This window comes from Tachypleus tridentatus, chromosome 13 (assembly GCF_004210375.1).
Source record: "Tachypleus tridentatus isolate NWPU-2018 chromosome 13, ASM421037v1, whole genome shotgun sequence".
NCBI lineage: Eukaryota > Metazoa > Arthropoda > Merostomata > Xiphosura > Limulidae > Tachypleus > Tachypleus tridentatus.
Window position 1 is genome coordinate 62,790,486 of NC_134837.1, and position 23,833 is coordinate 62,814,318.

At 35.8% G+C, this 23,833-nt stretch overlaps 1 pseudogene across 3 annotated transcripts in view; it reads right to left on the bottom strand.

The window, feature by feature from the left end:
* Positions 1–654: 654 nt before the first annotated feature.
* Positions 655–23,833, bottom strand: part of LOC143240550 (serine/threonine-protein kinase SBK1 pseudogene) — a 62,580-nt pseudogene continuing 39,401 nt past the window's right edge. For all 3 annotated transcript variants that reach the window (XR_013021815.1, XR_013021814.1, XR_013021813.1), the window contains exon 2: positions 655–2,085. The product of XR_013021815.1 is annotated as a serine/threonine-protein kinase SBK1 pseudogene, transcript variant X3 (transcript). The remainder of the gene's footprint in view (positions 2,086–23,833) is intronic.

Here is a 23,833-nt window from a genome sequence, read left to right on the forward strand (position 1 = left end):
CTGAATTTTGACCTAATGACCAAAGGATTCGCGGCCACAAAACTTTTGCTCGGCTTTAAACCAAATAATAGGATTGGCAGTCGTTCTTATAACGCACCCACAGCTGAAAGTTCCGAGAGTGTTTAGCAACAGCAGCATGGTGCGAATCTGTATACTTTCTAGTACGCAACCCAGCACGTTAAACATTAGCTCATACTTATTAATAAACCAAAGCATGCCAAAATAATGTATTTACAGTGGACTGTAGATATATATATGTGTAGCCTTTCTAATTCCATATGATTGAATCTAAATTAAATATTATCCGATGACTCTTCTCCTGTCATGGCTAGAAGGATTACACTGTTGTTTTTGTTAAATTCTAATACGTGCTCAGTTTGATTATATATATATATATATATATCTTTTTTAGTTGGCTATGGATTTTTGTTCTTTTCTCTCGGTATTGTCTTATTTTTCCCGTATCTAATCTTATCTTTATTTTTACCTATTTAACCATATCTTTATTTCATGTATCTAACCATATTTTTATTTTCATGTATTTAACCATATTTTTATTTCATATACTTAACCGCATCTCTGTTTCATGTACTTAACATATCCTTATTTTCATGTATTTAACCACATATTTATTTTCATGTATTTAACCATATCTTTATTTTTATGTATTTTACCATATTTTTATTTTCATGTATTTTACCATATCTACATTTCATGTATTTAACATATCTTCATTTCATGCATTTAACATATATCTATTTTCACGTATTTAACCACATCTTCATTTTCATGTATTTAACCAAATATTTATCGCTTCTGAAATACAGTCAATGTGTTCAGTTTTTCATTTCAGTCTTTTTTACCAGAAAAAGTCTTATTTTGACTTCAGTATAAATTATTCTAACAACATCCACAATCTTTTACAATTCTGACTTTTATTATTTCTCTTATATTCTATAAAATGAAATCAATCCTTCAAACAAAGAAGTTAGGGTTAGCGAATTGATCCTGATAAGTCAAACAGTTTTCAATGTTCTAATGATATTTGCTGTTATTTGCATCCCTTGTCTCCAAGTTGAAAGTGGACAATAAATCTCCAAGTTCATCCTGTTTGACAACACTTTTTTCGGCGGTGTCTAAAGTTCTGTTGGTAGGATTTCGTGAGACGATCCATCTGTCTCTTAAATACTTGTAAACTTCTTCAATAGGGTATCGTTTGGATGGTTTGGGGTCCATAAGACGTCGGAGAAGTCGCAAAAATCTCGGGGTGAAACGCTTTAACTCTTTCGGAGTGCGAGTGCTCTTTCTCTTCTGCCATTGAACAAATTGCGTGAAATTAGAATCAGTTATGTCTGCTTTTATCCAGGGAAAGTTGCCCGTTAAAGCGGCAATCAGAAGCATACCCATTTGCCACACATCAGAACCAATTTCAACGTTATAACCTTCCAGATGAACTGCTTCCCAAATTTCCGGTGGACACGTTGGAAGGGAACGCGTGCGCTTCTTTACTAAAGTTCCAGCAACCCTCGTTAACCCAAAGTCTGTGAGCTTGACCTTTGAGTAGTCCGGCTGAAAAATTAAAATGTTTTCTGCCCTGAAGTCACGATGCACTAAATCTTTGCTATGCATGAATTCCAGTGCTGAGGTCACCTGTCTAACAATGGGTTTCACGTCTTGTTCATCCATCCCATTTTGTTTTTCGACCACGTGCCACATATCACCGTGTGGCGCCACCTCTTGTGCAAAAAAATAATGATCTAATGTTTCAAAAGCAACATCGTAGGTGTCAAGAATGTTAATATGTGGGGATAAGAAATAACTGTAATGGAACTCTATTTGGAATTCCTTGAGGGTGGTTGATAGTTTAGGAACCGCTTTTAACGCTAGTTCCTTTGTTGTCCCCTTGTGCACGGCCAACATGACCCTCCCATAGTCTCCTGACCCAATCACCTTCACAACATCGTACTGTTCATTCACTTCGATCTGTTGAGGCTGAATATCTCTGATTTTGTTGATGCTACACATACGTTTGGTATTCATATCTCCATTAGATGGCGCTATCCTCGAATATGAGAAAATAAGTACCTGCAAACAAAGGAAAGTCGTTATCATACAATTGTCAATGAAACAACGTTGAACAAACGTGAACTCACGTTAACCATGAAAAAGTTCAATGTATCAGGTCATCTCATAAGTAATGTCCAAAAAGTTAGTACAGAAAGTGCATCATCATTTCTGTCTTTGTAGAAGGCTTTAATGACTAAAATATGTAGTAGGACGTGTATAAAAAATGTTCAGACAAATAAAAGAAACTAACCCAACTCTACTTTTTCAGATCATTTATCTTATGAAGATGGATGTGTCTGAGGAGCACATTAAACATATAATGCTTTATGAGTTTAAAAAAGGCAATATGCAGCAGAAACTACACGAAACATTCAAAGTGTTTATGGTGTGAAGTCTCTCAATGAAAGAAAATGTCAAAGTTGGTTTCAGAAGTTCAGATCAGGTGACTACAACTTAAGTGATGCATCATGTTCAGGTCGTCCTGTTGAGTTTAATGATGACTTTATGCTGGCTGCACTTGATGAAGATTGTGCTGTAACAGTTGAAGAACTAGCACAAAAGCGTAATTCAACCCATTCAACAGTTCACCGTCATCTGCAACAGCTTGGAAAGGTGTCAAAACTTGGAAAACTTACGTAACTCACCTTTTTTGAACAGGTTAGAGACTGTGGATGAAAAATAGATATTTTATAAAAACGTTAAGCGCCGCAAAAAATGTCTCAATGCAGATAAACTGGCTAAAGCACAGTCCAAAATGGACCTCCACCCTAGGAAAGTCTTGTTAAGCATTTGATGGGATATTGTTGGTGTTATCCACTTCGAGTTGCTGACATTCAACGTAACGATTACATCAGACTTCTATTGTCAACAGTTAGAGCTCTTGAATGTTGCACTGAAGGAAAAGAGGTCTGCTTTGATCAATCATAAATGTGTTGTGTTACACCAGGATGATGCACGGCCCCTACAGCAAAGATCACATCTGTAAAGATTGAAGAGCTAGACTGGGAAAACTTCCACATCCTTCTTATTCTCCAGACCTTACCTCATCTGATTATCATCTATTCCGAAGTTTGCAGAACTATCTTGATGTAAAAGAGGTTGGAACACATGAAGATATCAAAACTACTCTATCTACATTCTTTTCCTCCAAACTACAAGAATTTTATAGAAGTGACATTCAGAAGCTTGTGAATCATTGGCAGGAAATAATTAATAATAATGAAACGTACATTATTGATTCAATAACATTAAAAGTGTTTGAAATCCTTTCTATTTTTCTGAATCTAAAATCGGACATTACTTAAGAGATGACCTGATACATTAATTAAAACACTTTCGACCAGTTTTAGCTACTTGTAACATGATTTTATATTATATTTTGTATTGAGTAGCACAAGAGAGCTGCTGATTCCGAGGACAGTGAAGTACCTAGAAAGTTCGTAATCTAGTTAAGAACATAGAAGCTTCTTGGACTATGTAAATCTGAGAGTAGGATAAAATATGAGTAGTTACTGACAGATTGAGTTCATTGCCAACGAGAAGTTACTAAGTCATTCAGTTCAGTGTTACAAAAGTTTTCAAGTGTTAGAAGTGTGAGTCATTGCTTCGCTGCAGTTAATCAATCGATTAACAAGAAAATCCTGTAAGTTTTGTATTTGTAAGTTACTTTCAGAAGTTCTGATGACACTTTGTTTCTGAACTAAGGTTTGTAACGTGTATCAAAGCGAACTTAGTCTTTACCGTATGTTTATTGGACTTAATATAGCTAACAAGTAGTGAAAGAAAACAGAAAAATATAGACAGGTTACAACTGTATGCTGTGCAATAAGATATCCAAAAGCATGGAACAGTATCTCGAATACTTCCAGTCAGATTTTTTTATAGGTTTTCTTGCCATTTTTTGTCTGTTTGTTGTCAGACGTAAAACTAAACGATGGGTAACGTCTGTACTCTCCCCACCGCGTGTATCGAAACCCAATCTTCAGCGTTATAAGCCTACAGACTTACGGTTGAGCCACCAGGGATCTTTTACCATTGGACAGAGCTGTACAACAACTTCGACATAAAACTAATCCACTAAGAGTACAGCAGAATTCGAGAGGCTTAATGGATTTAGTAAAAAAAATGAATTAAAATATCATTTTTTACTTTCAGAGTATATAACGCATACTATAGTGTTAGAAGTATCGCTAGAAAAATAAAATATTTTTATTTCACATGTTTAACTATAATAAAAAAAGAGATCTTGGATGTTTATGTAACTTGCACAAAAGGTGTTGTTTAGACATGCGTTTTAACTTTTCACAATATCTGTTTCAACATTTTCTACGTCTTGCACTATTTCTCTATACTGGGGTAGGTTTAATGATAAAGTTAAAGTGGGTCTTTAAAATTTTAATATAATATCGATGTTTTACCTTTAATTACTATTTCGTCATATTATTTTCAATCTAAATAAACTCTCGTCGAATACACATGTAAAGTTTGTTTTTTGAATTTCGCGCAAAGCTACACGAGGGCTATCTGTGCTAGCCGTCCCTAATTTAGCAGTGTAAGACTAGAGGGAAGGCAGCTAGTTATCACCACCTACCGCCAACTCTTGGGCTACTCTTTTACCAACGAATAGTGGGATTGACTGTTACATTATAACACCCCCACGGCTGAAAAGGCGAGCATGTTTGGTGTGACGGGGATTCGAACTCGCGATCCTCAGGTCGAGTGCCTTAATCATCTGACCATGCTGGGCCCACATGCAAAGAAAGAAACAGAACAACATCATTACACGTGATTAGAATTGTATAGAATAGTTAAACTTACACCCAGCTGGGGTGCCTGTCCCCTGGACGTAAGTTGTGTAAGCTCACGATTAATGAAAGGTTATCTTAGAACATGAAAAGTTGTTTCCTTTTTACATAATTTTAAGAAACGCACGTAAAAGCAGCAAAACACACAATGTGAAACTGTAAATTTGTACGTATCTCTTCATGAACCCAACAAACCTTTATGTCAAATTTGATGAAGGTACATCAATAGGAGCAAAGTAGTGGTAAAAACAATCCTTGCAAAACACTCATAAAAAGCGCAAAGTGGAAAATTAAAAAAGTGTGTGTATTTTTCCATGGACATGATGAACCTGTATACAAATTTTGGTGAAGATCTATCCACACCCTGCGAAGTATTTACATGGACATACAACAGACAGTACTGTTATATTTATATAGATTGTGCCAGGGCATTAGGATCGCGTGTTACGTATTCATATTTGCACCCTGAGAATGGAGAAAAATACAGTTCTCCATGACGGGAAAATCGTGATCCATATTGCAAATCCACATATACACAGGATAGAAATTTTGCAAAGTTGGAAGTTGCACATCGCGTAATAAAATGTTTTTTTTCCAGTATCGTGTAAGCAAGAGTTCCATTGTGATACAAAAAGAAGTTAGTTACATGTTAGCCTGAGATTTATGTGTACTTGACAATGATCGTACTATGAATCGGAACGTCGTAGAAATAAGTTAAAAATTTAGCAGACATCTTCTAAAAAGCTGTTAGTTTATCGGATAAATAAAGTTTTATTTGTTAATAATTTACGACCCACTATATCTGTAGAAAATTCTCCATAGGTCTTATTAGCTAAAATAACAACAACAAAAAAAACAAGTCCACAAAGGGTGGATTTATGAGGTCAAGATACGTTCAAGTGGACCTTCTCGTCTTTGGGGGTATTTATAGAGTACGAGAGCAGAGGTCTGGTGGCCATGTTGTCAGGGCGTTTGAGTCGCAATCTGCGGGTCGCGAGTTTGAATCTACATCACACCAAACAGCCTTACCCTTTCCGTCATGGGGTGTCATAATTTAACGGTGAATTTCACCATTCGTTGGTAAAAGAGTAGCCCAAGAGTTGGCGGTGGGTGATGTTAACAAGCTGCCTTCCTTCTAGTCCATCACTGTTAAATTAGGGATGGTTAGCATAGATAATTCTCGCGCAGCTCGGCGCGAAATGCAAAACGAAAGCCGAAGCTTATGATTTGTGTTTCGTTAATTTTATTTCCAATGAGTTTTTGTAAGTAAGATTAAATGTTTGTGTCTTTCCATCAGTTTTTATGTTTACGTTAATAAAACTTTACGTTGACAACAATCGATAAAGGCCACTTGCGTGTGCGGACGAGAGTGTGTGTGTTTTCTTATTGCAAAGCCACATCGAGCTATCTGCTGAGTCCATCCACAGAGGGGTGCGAACGAACAATTGTAGAGCGTATGCAGTGGCTACATGATATAATACTGGATTTTCCTCTGTATATACCAGGCCTAATTATACCGGAGAACTAATGAGTACTTCATTCATAGCATTCAAGAACTAAACCAGCAGTCAGTAAGGGTGACAGAAGTCCAGGATTTGTCTGATTCTCCCACGTCACTTGACCACAAGAAGGCCTCAAATTAGAACCGTTATGAGTACATTTGCTACCACATTTCCTAACGAATTTCTTCCAAATATGTTATATACAAGGTATTCGAAAATGAATATACCAAAAACAAGAATAGCTTTATTATTACTTGAGATAACAAGAAACATTGGTTATCAAGACACACAGTTGGCTTGTAAGTTTTAGTTTTAATAATCAATGGACTTCTATATATCTTCCATCATTCCCTATAATTAATTTATATTTTGCTTTCAGATTCTGAGAAAACATTTTCCAGTACATCAGTAACGATAGATAAAATAACATCACGAATCAGATGTTTCAGTTTTTCACGGATTTTTGGTTTGTTATGATAGACTCTTGTTTAAAATTAAACAATCAGAAATTAAACTCTAAAACGGTTAACTTGGGTAAAAGTGGGTTATATGATTGATCCTCCCCTACCAATTCAATGCTCTTGAAAAGATTGGTTCAAAAACACCTTTAACAATTCGAGCAAAGTGGGATGGCACTCCATCCTATGGAAAGACAGCTCTTTGTAACAAGCCAGGAGATTCTCAGAATTGAGGACTAAATAACTATTGTAGCATGTGTGGATGCAAATTTCCAGTAACAATTAGTCGGTCAAAGAAATAAGAACAAAACAGAAATTAATAAAAAAAAACCTTACAAGAATACAACAAATTTTTGTTGTTACCTCATATAACAGTAAAGTTATTTTCGAACACCTTCTATACGTATGTATAACATAGACGATATTATTTTGCTTTGGACTTCTTTTTAGTAATTAGGCCTAACCGATAATGATCAGAATACAAGGCTCGTGTATTTATAGATTCATAGATAGATTTGAACTAAGGAAGTTTTGTCCTCAACGGTACCTGGGCTGAACAGTCACGTCAAACAGCCCTAATGTGGTGGGCTGTCCTTACGTTTAAAGTAATAAATTAAAGGGCAAGCTGTTAGTCGACACCATCATCACCAACGTTTGGGTTACTCTTTGATAACGAATAGTGGAATTAACAGCAACATTATAACGTCAGTACAATGTTTATGATACTTAATCATGAACAAGTAAACAGGTAAGCCTCTCACGACTATGTCAATCAGATTTCTTTTTAATAAAGTCAACCATGTTAAGGATTAATCTTCTAACTGGCATCTGAGTTTATTCCTTAAATAAGCAAAACAATGTATTTGCTTTTATTGCTACAAGTATTTTTAATAATATTATTCAGCTAAAAAGAATGATGGTGTCTGTTTTCATCAGTTACTTTAATAAAGTAATTAAAAATACAATTAATAAAGTTTAGACTTAGTATCAATTATTACGAAATGGATAACATGACATCGCTATTGTCTTTTAGAGAAGAAACAATATATTGTTGTGATATATTTCTTTCTAGGGACTGATTCTATTCGACTCGTAATCCGAGGGTCGCGGGTTCAAATCCCGGTCGCACTAAACAGGCTCGCCCTTTCAGCTGTGGGGGCGTTATAATGTGATGGTTAATCCTGCTAGTCGTTGGTAAAAGAGTAGCCCAAGAGTTGGCATAGTGATGGGTAGTGATGACTAGCTGCCTTTACTCTAGTCTTACACTGCTAAATTAAGGACGGCTAGCGCAGACAGTCCTCGAGTAGCTTTGCGCGAAATTCAAAACAAACAAACAAACGAACAAAGACTGGTTCTTTTAAAATTATTTATTAGGTGAAACATGAGTCATGTACAGTGAAGGTAAGGATAATAAATGAATTCATTCCTTTCTTTATTTTTTTTCCAAACTGCTTCACTACACGTTGTTATAACTTGTAGGCCGAAGACTACCAAATGACGCTCAAATAGTAATACCTCGCTAACGTAAAAATACATTTACTTGTACAAAAATCACAGCCAATCGATAAATTAACTGAATACAAGCGATAACTAACTTCGACCAGATACTTTATAGAATCAAACTGAATCATCGGCACTTTACTCATTGAAAACAACTGACTCAGTACTTCACTGATCCTCATATTGTAAAATAGTTTTGTTTATAATTTTTTCACAAAATTACTAGATTTTATTAACACTATTCTTGTACACTGTACCTCCTCAAGTTTTTTCTCTGAATCGTAACAATGTTATTTCCAGATTTCTTCCTCGGTTTACAAATGATTCAGATATGTTTTCAATAAAACAAGTGATTTATTCAGAAATGTGTGCTGTTTCAATAATACAGATTATTATTTTAAATTAATAAATACAACTATCCACAGATTCCAGGTTTTTTCTTTTTAATCAGAGGCCGCTTAGAACCTTTGGGATAACTAATATTCAGAAATTCTAGCGCAGATTGATCTGATACTACCTATTTTCTCTCTAGATATTCGAACCCGGCATGGCCAGGTGGTTAAGGCGTAATCTGAGGGACGCGGGTTCAAATCCCCCTCACACCAAACACTATCAGCCGCGGAGGAATTATAATATGACGATCAATCCCACTATTTGTTGGTAAAACAGTAGCCCAAGAGTTAGCGGTCGGTGGTGATGATTACCTGCCTTCCACCTAGTCTTACACTGCTAAATTAGGGAGGCCAGCGCAAATAGCCCTTGTATACCTTTGCGCGAAATTCAAACCAAACCAGCTAGCTATTCGTCCCTACAGGGAAGGCAGTTAGTCAAGATGACCCACCGCCAACGTTTTTGTCATATTCTGTAATAAAATATCTTCGAATGTAAAAATATCGTATTACACTAACCTTAGTTAACGACAACTTTTTTAGTACACTTTGTGAGATAAATACAATAGGCCTAATACTAATCTCTTATGACAAGTACAACTACAGACGTACAAATCGTATGAGTTTTATTGTGAATTAAATTGTGTATTTAGTAGAATATTACCTTTTCATTTCTTCTAGTTTACGTAGTTCTGTTTTGTTAGTGGGTTGCACATCATTCTTTCCATGAACAAGTTAGTACATCTACCCAGAAATGTAGTAGCTAAATCTCATCATGAATATAACGATTTTTATGTCATTTCCATCACAACTAATTGCGCGCCAAAAGATCATTTTGTGTGGCTAATGGCGTTGTGAAGAACATGCGTTTTTTTATGTTCCTTTGGGTGAAGGTTGTGTGTGTGGGTGGGAGAGAGAGGGAGGAGGGACAACTAAATAAACAGTTCCAGCGTTTTCCTCTCCTCTTCTGAGTCTGTGGTTTGGTTTGAATTTCGCGCAAAGCTACACGGGGGCTATCTGCGCTAGCTGTCCCTAAAACATTTGCACCCGTCTCACCTTTCAAAAATTGAAAAAAAAATTGAGTCGTAATATATTTCAGATATCCGGTTATATTATTTCTCAAAACTTACATTTATGTTTCCGCTTTCTTTCTAATGTTCAATAGCTTTCGAAACGTCAGAATAAACATTGTTTTTTCAGAAGGTCTATTTCTCCTCCCTGCCCTTTCAGTAAGTAAACGTATCTTGAAATAGCAAGTAATATAAACTAAGAGATCTGCTTGTTAGTGAAGACTTAATTTAGACTTATTCTTGTCTTTCTTTTAAAAGGATCATGTAAGGGAAGTATATTAATCTGGTTACAAGTAAGTTAATTCTATTTGAAGAACAATTCGGTCTGCGAAGGTATAATGCACGACGTGAACAAATGACTCTATGTCAACAGCGCGAAAATCGATTCTCTGTTTTTCAGTTCTCATACAAGCGACTCTGTTTGCACGACTTCGTGTTTGAGTTTGGTTTGAGAAGTGCATCATTATTTTAAAGTAGCAGTGACATCTACATCGTTTTACAAGATCAATATTCAACAAAAACGTTTTATTCTGATGATATAATCTTAATTTATCTTTATGTTAACAGAACTCGTTACGTAATTCAATTTATAGGTTTTAATAAGAGAAGAATATTCTGTTATTATTTTTATTTACAGTGCAGCATATTCAAGATACTCTTGAGACCACCTTAATAGTTTTACTCACTTGTGAAAACTACTTGTTAATGTATATAAGATCATATAACCACTCTATTGTACTGTTCATAAAGTTCTGTTGTATCTCTACGCAAAACTATATTAAATATGTTTTAGTTGAGGTAAAGCTTCTCATAGAATGGCGTTGAGTTTGTTTGTTTCTTTGTTTTTTTCAAGTATATACTTTAAATTCATAGCTCCATTTCTTGACCAATTTGAAATCCAATTACAGCCGCGACTATTGAGGATTCTCTCTCGTTTAATTATATATAATATCACGTTACGTACTTTTTTCTAACTAGATGAGTGATACCATTACATCTAGTTTTAAAAAAATATCATGACACGCGCATTTTGACCCCAACAGTATACAGAGGGATAAAACGAGATACCATGTACTATCTTTTTTACAGTAATTAGATACAATATAACATTACGTACACTAAAACGGGATATCATGAGACATTACGTAAAGTTAAAACCAATGTGATTTTACGTACAAATGTAGAACGGAATTTTCCTACAGTTGGGAAAAATTCATGATATCACATAACATAATTTGAAGAAAAAGCCTGTCGTTGTTTTTTTCAGGTATTAAAAAAGGCCACGTATTTAGCATTATTTAATTTCTCTAGTGCATAACGATGTATAGAAGACATTTTAATAATAGAAATAATCAACCTTATAACACCAAATTGTAACTAAGCTAAACGTTTCGCTTTATAGCTGTAAAGTAAAAAGTTGAATGTCCAGTTGATGAAAACTACAACCTGGTGTTATAAGGTCGTTTATTTCTAGTATTTAGCATTACTCAGTTAAGTGAAAATAAATTAACGTACAGTATACGTAACGAAGAAAAGTATTCTGTTTTCTTTAGTGTTTCTACAAGCTTGAACACCTGTACACTGTCTTAAGTTGCCGTAAGCCTACGTTTTAAATGATATTTGCGAATGTAAAACAAAATGTAATTTTACAAATTAACTGCGATAGCTAACACAATGATTGAAAATCGTTCTCTACACTTCAAAACTACCTTATATATATTATTTTGCCTTGAACGTGCTAGAACACTTTACGTTACAACCTTATCACGTTCTAAGCCTATCTTATTAAACGTTCAAATCAGAATGCCATCATTAAAACATACAGCTTCCTCTAGGTGAGGTATAAGTTACAACATTAAAAATATAGATTAAAACTCTATTCTAAACTATACTCTTCAAAAAAAGAAACGCAAAAGGCAAAATATGAGACAAATTGTTAACAAGTTTATTCCGGGTAGTTCTGTATGACATGTGTGAAACTTTGCATATTCACTGCTGAACATCCAAAGTCTGCAAAGGCGAAGTACACGCTCACTAGGTGAAGTTTGACGTCCCTCAACGTCAATAACGAGTATGCCCTCCGTGAGCATCAATAACTGCTTGGCATATCCTGCCCATGGAAGCGATGAGATGACGAATCACATCCTGTGGAATGGCTGTCCACTCAGCCTGCAAAGCTGCTGCAAGCTGAAGTAGAGTCTGCGGTTGAGGTTGTCGCCGTCGCAGACGTTGGTCCAACTCGTCCCAAAGATGTTCGATGGGGTTTAAATCTGGTGATCTGGAGGGCCAGGAAGAACGTTGATGTTGTGGTGTCTCAAGAAGACAGTGATGAGTCGGGCTGTGTGAGGACGGGCGTTGTCATGTTGAAAAACGTCGTTGACGTTCACCATGATGGGTTGCACATGGGACCTAAAAATCTCGTCGACGTATCGTTGAGCCGTAAGATTTCCTCGAATGTGCAAAAGGTCTGTTCTGGCATTGTAGGCGATGGCAGCCCACATCATGACGCTGCCACCACCATATCTGTCAACATCCTGCACACAGTTTGCTGCAAAACGTTCACCTCGGCGACGGTAAACACGGGTCCTTCCATCCTGCCTACGAAGCATAAAACGTGATTCATCGCTGAACCAAACATGCCTCCATCGTCGGTGATGCCATACCCGATGTGCCCGAGTCCACTGCAGCCGTGCTTGATGATGTTACTGGGTGAGGATGACGCCTCTAACTGGACGTCGAGGTCAGATTCCTGCATCTCGTAGACGGTTGCGAACGGTCTGATCGGAAATCCTACGCAGCCCTGGTATGGTTGAGGAAGTAGACGTCGCAGTGGTGGTCCTATCCCGAAGGTGACGTAACCGGATGTAGCGATCTTGTGCGGGCGTGGTCACACGAGGTCTGCCAGATCGTGGACGGTCACGAGTTGATCCATGTTGTTGGTAACGATTCCATAGCCTTGTGATGGTGCTTGGGTGGACATTCACAGCTCTTGCAACATCTGATCGAGATTCGCCTGCTACCAAGCAACCAATTGCGTTGTTGCGTTGTGCTTCAGTCAGTCTTGGCGTTACTGTATTGCGTGTCGGTGGCTTAACACTGAGCTATGGAAACCGAGAACTCGTCACTTTTATAGGGATTTTGCACATGTTGCACTTGCAGAACATGCAGATCTCTCAAACAAATTTATTGGACACGAATGCGTTTTGGCGAAAAATCCGATGTTTTCCTCCGTTTTCAAAGTGCACAACTTTTATTTTCATTTTGGTCTGACAATCAGTGCCTTAACACGTGTAACATCACATACTCTGAGCTTGTAACGTTATTACATTTATTTCTCTTTAAAATAAAAAAAAAATATCCCTTTTGCGTTTCTTGTTTTGAAGATATATAATAACGTTTTGGTAACATTGATTTGAAAAAGAAAACAAACCAAAAACATAATTTTTGAATTTATGTGGTCTCTCTTTCTCTGGGTCCTCAATCATTTAGCGGTAAGTTTCTAGATATATAACATTAAAATGTAGATGTCGCTACCCATGGTGGGCACAACATAAATAGAGCGAAGTGTATCTTTGTGCTTAATAAAAAACAATCTTGCTGTGATATGATTACTGTTGATATTTTTATGTTTTTCGTCACTACTTCTCTATATGGGCCCAAAAATCATATTTTAAAGTGCTTTGTACAGATTTTAAAAAAACGTTAACTCAAGAGCACAGTAATAATAATATTAACCTGACATAAATACATAAAAACTAGCATAAATACATTTATTTTTCAGAGACTAGCAGATGATGAAAAATTAGCCCAAAACAAGGTCTTTTCGTTTGTTTGTTAAACTGTATTAAAGTCGCTAGATAGATTACATACTGTCCCCCGCTGGGACAGCGGTAAATCTCCAGACTTACAACGCTAACTAAACTCACGCGTTCGATTGTCCTCGATGGACACAGCAGATAGCCCGATGTGGCTTTGCTATAAAACAAAACACACGCAGATTACATATGTTGTTGTTTCTTATAAAAATTACTTAACTTCTTACAGCCATTACTTTACAGCGTAACCGATTTACAGCCAGCTTCTACTATTGTCTGGTTGTTTGCTATCCTGGAAATAATAAAATGTCTTCTCTTCTTTAAGGGTGTAATCATAACGACTGTTGGTTGATCCAAATTTTCACTGGAAGCACCATTGAAATGTCGGTAATGTATAAATTATGGAAGGCCTACTTCAATAATTATATCTCAATTACATAATTTATGCCCCAGAACTAACCACCCTGTAACTGTGTTGGTAAGCACCTATTTCTTAATTCGAGCTCCTGTAAGTTTTAAAGAATAACATATGCTATTTATTACGTCACTATTTAATAATAGAACCGTATTTTTTGAAGTAACGTGTGCAGGCTGTGACGTTGTATAGCTACAAACAATATCATAGCGTTTGAGCTCTGGAAACTCGTTTAAGATAGTGTTCAAACCAGAAAAGGAAACAACTTATACTGACAGTTACTTCCAAACACCGCCCTCAATAAGCCTGTTACACAGTTACACAAAATTAAGTGTAACAGCACTTTGAAATGGCAGCGAGACTAAAGTTTTGGATGTTCTGGAAGCATATTCTTCCAGCGATAGTGAACCTTTAAAATTATGGTATCAAAGACTGTAAATATCTGCCATCTATGTTTTGTTTTGTTTAATCAATTTCTTGTCTCTGAAAATGACGAAATCGCACATGTATCATGTGAAACCTGAGATTATATTCTTTGTTGTAATCTATTTGCCGTAGAATCTCCTAGAAACAAAAAAAAAAAACGAAATTGAAGAAGTGTTTGTTTGTTTTTGAATTTCACGCAAAGCTACATGAGGGCTGTCTGCGCTAGCCATCCCAAAGTATTTTTAATATAACATACTCAACTTCTGTATAACATTTTATTGATGTATTTGAAAAAAAAATTACTATTCGACATAAATGCACTCCATGTTTCATACTGTAATCTCCACCTCACTCGTATCTCAGTGATAACCTAGCGATCTTATAACGCTAATGTTCGATGTTCGATCCCTGTGGTGGGCAAAACAAATATAATTGGGCAGATAAACACTATTCTGTAGTACAGCTACTTTATGTGTCCCCAAATAGATTATTTCACACAAATTTGTTTGGCAACAACACACAAAAACCAAATGTGTTATAATCGTACTATAATTTGAAATATGTGGGGTTGCTTATCCTGGCTTGGTATGGCCAGGTGGTTAAGGCACTTGACTCCTAACTCGAGAGTCGCGGGTTCGGATACACGTCACACCAAAAATGCTCACCCTTTCAGCCGTGGGGATGTTATAATGTGACGGTCGATTGATTATCGTTGATAAAAGAGTAGTTCAAGAGTTGACGGTGGATGGTAATGACTAGCTGCCTTCCCTCTAGTCTTACACTGCTAAATTAGGGACGGCTAGCGAAGATAGCCCTCGAGTAGCTTTGCGCGAAATTCAAGAACAAACTTGTTTTTTCCTCTAACTCCTAGGCTTTTGCATTTGGACTTTTTAAATATAGTTTAACCAACGAGGAATGATTGGGGATGTATCAAGAAGTTGTTTTTATTTTAAAATACATGTATATCATAGCTCTCAGTGCTAGCTAGATATAGATCAGGTAGTAAAGGTTGTCACTAGAATCACTGACGGTTTTTTCCAGTTTTATCTTTTATTACACGAGATATACGTATAGTCGAAGTACTTTTAGTCATTACTCACATCTTCAAAAGGAAAACAGAAACACAGTATATCCGCAACTGGTAAAACATTAATTCAACAACTGTATTTTGTTTTCAGATCCCATCACTTGTATGAAGGATATCTCTTTCACATGCCTCGGCATGGCCAAGTGATTATGGCACTCGACTAGTAATCAGAAGGTCGTGGCTTCGAATCCCTGTTACACCAAACATGCTCGCTCTTTCAGTCCTAGTGGTGTTATAATGGGAAATCAATCCCACTATGCACTGGTAAAAGAACAGCCTAAGAGTTGGCGGTGGGTTGTGATGACTAGCTGCCTTCCCTCTAGTCTTACAATGATGAATTAGAAACGGCTAGCGCAGATAGCCACCTTCGTGCAGCTTTGCGCGAAATTCAAAACAAACAAACAAACAATATCTGTCACACATTATTTATACAAACTTTCAAGATAGACACACTCATTATTAAGTGAAATGTTTCTAAAAAAACATGTGACTTGTTGCATTTAGATAAAAACTAAAATAGAAAATAAAATGTTATTCAAATAATGAAGCTCAGCGGACAAAATAATTTCAGTCTTACGTTCATTGAATATTTATATTATATATTATTGTATATAATAACTGTTAAAAATTTCGTTTCCTAATCTCATCGGTCATTTTGGGATTTAATGTTCATCGATATAAACAGCAACTCCTCATCATCAACGTGTGCTTTATTATAAGACATCTAAATACACACTTCATGTCTTACACATGGGTCAGGGTGTGATTGTGGCAAGGAACGCAAGAGAAACTTATCAGGAAACAAACGTACAATTGGAAGGGAAGAAAATTGAATGTATACATAGCCATGAACCCTAATAAAGTCATGGATAGAACAACGACCCTTTTCTATATAAGTAATAAATACATCATATAAACTATTTTAACCTTCATAAACCCCTCACCGTGCACAGCACGGGCACATCCGTTAGTAGGTTTGGCTTGTTTTTTTTTTAATTTCGCGCAAAGCTACTCGAGGGCTGTTTGCGCTAGCCGTTCCTAATTTAGCAGTGTGAGACTAGAGGAAAGGCAGCTAGACATCACCTCACACCGCTAAATCTTGGGCTACTCTTTTGCCAACAAATAGTGGGATTGATCGTCACATTATGACGCCCCCACAGCTGAAAGGGCGAGCATGTTTTGTGTGACGGGAATTCGAATTTATTCATTGTATTTTCGAGGCCTACAAGTTATAACAACGTGTAGTGAAGCAGTTTGGAAAAAAAATAAAAGAGAAAGGAATGAATTCATTTATTATCCTTACCTTCACTGTACATGACTCATGTTTCACCTAATAAATAATTTTAAAATAATCAGTCTTTGTTCGTTTATTTGTTTGTTTTGAATTTCGCGCAAAGCTACTCGAGGGCTATCTGCGTTAGCCGTCCCTAATTTAGCAGTGTAAGACTAGAGGAAAGGTAGCTAGTCATCACCACTCACCGCCAACTATTGGGCTACTCTTTTACCAACGAATAGTGGTATTGACCGGCACTTTATAACGCCCTCAAGGCTGAAAGGGTGAGCATGTTTGATGCGACGGGGAATCAAACCCGCGACCCTCAGATTACGAGTCGAGTGCCTTACCCACTTGGCCATGCCGGGCCCCGTTAGTAGGGTTAAATAAATAACTACTGTGTGTGTTTTATTACAAATTTACGTCTCGGGTTATCTACACTGTGTCAATAACAATTATTGAACTTTTATAAATTGTACATCAAATTAATATAAACCTTTCTGTTGTTGTTTCTTAATAAGCACAGAGCTTTAAATAGGGTTATCGGTGCCCTGCCCACCACGTGTATCTAAACCAGGTTTCTAGCGGCATAAATGTGTATACGTACCGCTGTTCCACTGGGTATGAGGCTAAATGTTTGTGAGGGTTATAATATCTTATGATTGAAAATAAAGAAGAGTGTACCGAAGTGTCGACCACATACCTAACAAACCTTTCGTTAAATACCGAAACTTGTCAGTCTGGCTTGGGTACGACAGATAAACAATTATAGTATTCGCTATTTATATCAGAATGCTTGGATAGCAACAGCTTCGCCCTCCCAGTGACTCAGCGGTATGTCTGCGGACTTGCAATGCTAAAAACTGGGTTTCGATACCCATGGTGGGCAGAGCACGGATAGCCCATTGTGCAGCTTTGTGCCTAATTCAAAACAACAGCAGCAACTGCTTCCGTGTGAACTAGATTAAGTTGGCAAACTGTGATTTATTATAAAAAACTTACTTAAGTCACTTCACATCAGAACTAGGTTTACGATTGTTATTAGCACTGAGTTATCGCTATACAGTTTAATAGATTATATATTTCAATTCTTTCGTTTTAACGTCATTTTGTTTAAGTCCATTTGATGTTCGATATTTCCTCATAACCGAGACGCATCGTAACAACTGGACGACCTAAGTGTTACGTCATATCTACGTATTTTTCAGAATTATTAGTGAAAGTAAAGAACGATGTATATACATTAACATGTTAACCAAACTACAGGGTGTTCGGAAAGTCACTGTGCAGTTTTGTCTGTTAATAAACATATAAGTGCACAGTGACTTTCCGAACACCCTGTATATTTACTATGCCTAGGTCGTCCAGTCGTTTAGCTAAATAACCATTAAATTAACATAATTCGTTTTCCAGGTTTTCGGAGTAAAAATTTTACTTGTGTTTAAATATCTGAAATCGTATTTATTTGCTGTGCTAAATATAAATAATTTATCTTCTATTAAAAAAATAATAATAACAGCGTTCGTCTTAGTGTCTAAACGATTTCAACGCAGTCTTACAGGAAGTATCATCTATAAGATCCTTGGAAAGATGCCAAATACGTATGATGTAGCAGGATACACGAGAAAAGAGTCACGTTGATTCTTGTTAACTTAGCATTATCCTGATTAGCACAATTAGGAGAAAATTACTTCCGAATGAACAAAGAAACCAAAATACTGAGAGTCCTCAAATTCAACAGGAAGAAGTTTATGGATATAAATTTGACGGAAAATATACCATAAATTAGAGTTTCAAAATTTCGTACAAAGCTACACAAACGTTATACGAGTATGACCATCCCTAATTTCGAGTGATAGGCTAAAGGGAAGATAATTATTCAACAGCACGCACCGCCAAGTCGAGGTCTGGTCTAGAGAAAATAGCCATAGTTCGGTAGTCATGTAGTTAGCTGCCGATGGATTATTAATGAAAAACTTTATGTGAATATTATCTAATGACCTGCATAAAACTGACCAAAATTACGTGTCACCAACACAGTCTAAGTTCATCCCGATACAACTGTTGTCTTGACTATCACTACGTCTGTCTTATCCCAGTTGATTTGATAGCCCTTGTTCTTGGGCTAAAAGCCTTATCTGAGCACTTAATTGCATTATCGACTGTTTCATAGCTCTGAGGCTCCCAATCTTATCGAAAAGTGTCGCTGAAGTGAAGAACTGTGAACTAAATAAAGAGACAAAGTGTTCATTTTTCTTTCCTTTCTCCCACGCTGGCCAAACAATGTGTAAAGTATTGGCATTGGCTTTAGTACAATAGAAAAACATTTTAAACGTACTTGGTAACAAACTATCGCTACACATAATTATAATTCTAAGTTAAACGATGTTATCATTACGCCTTGAAATTCGCTTTCTTATGGATATCTGGTGTTCTTTTAAAAAAGTTAAGTACAGGATAAATCTGGAATTACTGGTCAATAATAGATGAACATTAGATGACTATATCATGTATAATACTAAATGCTTTGTTTACTATACAATCGACGTCTTTAGGGAGCTAACCGCTATATTACGTTTCATGTGAAAGAAAAAAAATCAGTACATTATAATATCACATTTTATTACACACATTCAGAGAATACAATATATTTCAGCCGAGAGGGGTGAACCATGATAAAACAAGTAATAAAACTGTTAATGCAAAATGACATAGGAATGTCAGTGATGTCGAGAAAACCCACTTGTAGAGAAAAATATATATGTAAAAAGGGCTCGTTTGGGTTGAGAAAATGTTCTACGTAAAAATTTTCTGAACCCAAACGAGCCGTTTTTACATAGGTATAGGAATGGTGGTGCCAAAAAGAATATAAAGATGAATATATGAATGATACAGCAATATATTTTTCATATGTTCTTTTTTCACTGTAGGTCACTCAACTGTAAGTCCCTAGACGTCAAAATTATGACCGGTAATTATTAACAACCTAGTGTAGCCAACTGCAGTATTAACAAGTGCAATGAATAAACTGACAAAACTGATACAATATTAACAATTTATATTATAAATATTAAGTGAATATTCACTTATCAACCGACTTCAATGAAGTAAAGAAAAACGTTTGCAAAACATTAAGTATGATATATGGATGACAATGCAAAACAGTAAAGAAACAAGTTAGGAATTAATACACAAAAATCAAGAATTTTTATCTACATCCAGGTATTGAATTACTGTTAGTTGGAAAAAGTCAGGTTTGAGTAAACACACTTAGACTGAATAGTGTTTACAGTCTTACAATGGCTAATAACCATAAGCTTGTAAGATTGGCTCAGTACTTACCACGTGAGCACGTGGTGATGTTTGAAAAGTTTTGTGTACTCAACTCTACATTATTTCTGTATTTCTTGGCATTGACACCTCTACATCATACTTAACGTGTATATATATATATATATATGTATGTATTTTAAATTGTGGATGTAGCGTGGTTCGCTTATTGATATATTCGGCTTTATTTTCATTGAAAAATTTGAAAAAGTCATATCAAATTAAAAAGGAACTATTTAGCATAAAATATAAGATAAGATTATTAGTTGATGCAACATTATCATCTTAATGACACAATTTAGTTGTCTAAATTTGAACTAATGATGGAGAAAATCAACAAATAATATTAAATAAGTCTCCTGTGACGTAACAAGTGTTACAGCAGTTAGTAACTACTGCATAAAAATTATACAGTCATGAGTTTTCGCAATAGGTGTACTCACCAGCATGTCAGCAAGTCATAAAATGTATGAATATCCCCTGTGTGGGAGAGGAAAACAAGGCAATAAATAGCCCTTGTAATATTGGATGTTAATTAATAATTAACACTGTTGTCGTTCTAATAGCAGAAAACTATGAGAGAATTATAAAATGTATGTGTGTACAGTTGTATATATATCATACCCCTTACGGCACGATTTTGAATTGCAAGATCTTTGCAGAGTTTTTTAGTGAAGAAAATATTACAATAGATGGGGTTCCTTCCAACTGGGATTTTTCACTGTTTTTCAATCCACAAAATGTTAAATGCAGATTTAGTCAAACAAAATATTACGCTGCATTTTTCAAAATAAAATCTTTTCCGATTTGTTTGAAGCTAAGCACAAAGCTACACAGTGGGCTATCTGTGCTCTGCCCATCACGGATATACAAACTGGTTTCTAGCGTTGTAAGTCCGCAGACTTACTGCTGTGCCACTAGGAGGTGTCCTTCCCGGATATGAGAATGTTCGTCAATGGGGTTGGCTTTTTGCTGGACCAAAGTTTAGACCTCACACTGTAAGTAGTAGGAAGTCTAAGTCCACAAATTACACACACACACACACACACACACACATATATATATATTTATGAACACCAGTTTTTCCTATAGAGGTACCACTCATTCCTCAAAACGAGCAAATATACTTAACCAGCATGTATATAGTGACTGAGAAGAAAACTCAAACATCGTATTATTATAATCTTGGTTAAAATGTTTGACTAATGTTCTTTATTGATGTCTACATGTAAGTAACAGTTATTGAATAAATATCACCCGAATAGTAACAGAAAAGGTAGAGTTTGATCGGACAAACATGTACAAGTTGTTATTCTGGTATGTTTAAGTTGTTTTGAATATTTTTCATCAAACACACATATACTCCTGTTTCATATATAAAAGATGTACTTTTGGTGTAATCTCTCGCGAAACAGATCAACGTTTTGTTCAAACATTTTTCTATACTTGGTGTAGAATCGTGCCTTGTCACATGCCAGAAGTTATAGGGAGGCAAGTTATTCGATTGTCCAGAAATGATACGAAGCAAATGGACATTACCAGAACAGCAGGGTACAATCAGTGTGCTGTATCCAGAATCATAAAATGCTACAGGACTAAGGAAAACGTCGTTCCAACCTGCTGGTAAACGCCGAGAGCTACTGCCTGAGATAACCGAGTTTTGATCAGGTTAATAAGACAAGGTTGAAATGCCATTTCAACACCTTAAAAAATGAATAACATTCTAGGTTATCCAGAATGAAAGGATTTACGATACTGACAAAACAGGGTTAATTTGAAAGTAGAGCTATCTGCAAATCGATATTAACCAGAATTAAGCAAATCACCGTATTACTTGGACAAGAAAGCATGTCAACTTACAGTTTGGACATTGACAAAATGTCATCGTTTCAATTGGTTCCTGTTCCAGGATTAATCAGTGATGTCGAGAAACCCACTTGTAGAGAAATATATATGCAAAAAATGGCTCGTTTGGGTTGAGAAAATATTTTACATAGAAGAGCGAACAACGTTTCGACCTTCTTCGGTCATCGTCAGGTTCACAAAGAAAGAGGTAACTGACCGGAAGCTGACCACATGTTTGGAAGGGGTTGTGTAACTGAGTGTCGGAATGTAGAGGGCGGTATTAGATGTTTGAATATATAATTTATTTATTCTATTATATTAATATAGGTATAAAAGCGTTCCTTTATATTGGTTTATTTTGGGTTTAAGTTGTATAAGTAAGGCTTCTTTAATTTTGCGTTTGTTTATGTTTGTTTCTTTATTTAGTATTTGAGTGTTTTCTATGGTTATGTTGTGTTTATTTGACTTGCAGTGTTCGAAAACGTGTGAAGGTGACTTTTTATGTTCTTTGAATCTGGTTTTCATTTTTCTACTTGTTTCTCCAATATAGAAGTCGTGGCAGTTATCACATTGTATTTTGTAAATAATGTTGGTGTGGTGTTTGTCAGTGTAGTTTTTACATAGTATAGACCTCAGTTTTGTGCCTGGTTTTTGAATAAATTTGGTATTAACTGGAATGTCATATTTTGTTACTAACTTTTGCCAAATGCTGGTTATTTGTTTGCTGATGTCAGGAATATATGGTATACAGCAGTATATGGTTTCGTGATTTTTTTGATTCGTGAGATATATTTACTTTAGTTGGTTGATCTTGCTTTCTGTCTAGGTGTGTGCGTATAATGTTTTCTACGGTTTGTGGAGGAAACTTATTGATGTTGATGAAGTATTGTTTTATTTTGTCTAATTCATCGTTAATTTTATCTGGTGAGCATAGTTTTATGGCTGTGTTTATTTGGTTTCTTAGTATGTTGAGTTTTTGTTTTGTTTCATGTGCTGAGTCCCAAGAAATGTATAGTCCAGTATGGGTGATTTTTTGGTGGATTTCTGTTTTGAATTGTGTGTCGGTTCTTGTAATTTTGAGGTTAAGAAATGATATTTGATTGCTTTCTTCCTGTTCACATGTCAAGTTAATGTTGGGATGTATAGAGTTAATGTGATTGTTAAAAAAAATTAAGTATGTGTTCTGTAGATTTGAATCCCGCAACCGTGTCATCTACATATCTGTACCAGTATCGTGGTGGATGTAATGCTGTGTTAATTGCTTGTGTTTCAACTTGTGTCATAAAAATATTGGCTAGAACTGGTGATACTGGGTTGCCCATGCTTAGGCCATTTGTTTGTATATAGTTTTGGTTGTTGAACATGAAGTTTGTCTTTATCGTGGTGAATTCTATGAGGGTTGCTAACTGGTTACTGGGAATTTCTATAGTTGAGTTACGGTCTCGGATATAGAGTTCTAAGGCTATCTTGCAGGCTTCAGTGGTTGGAACTTCTGTAATCATAAAGCCTTAATGGCCAGTTTTGATGTTATATCCCTCTTTACAGAAGTTATCATGGATAGCATGATATGTTACCTTGTATAGGTTATTAAAGTAAAAGAAGCCCCAGTCAAGTAATGAATGTTTAATATGAAATTGTATAATACTATATAATAATATAATATATATAATACTATAATACAAATACTACTTGTAATAAATTGATGTTATGTGTTGCCATTACGTATGATTTAGTACGATTTTGATTCGATAGGTAAAATTCTGAATTACATATTTTAATACAGGTGTCTGATGAAATTGTTTTCCAATAAGTCGTTCACGACATGTATAGAACTTGTCTCATTATACAAATT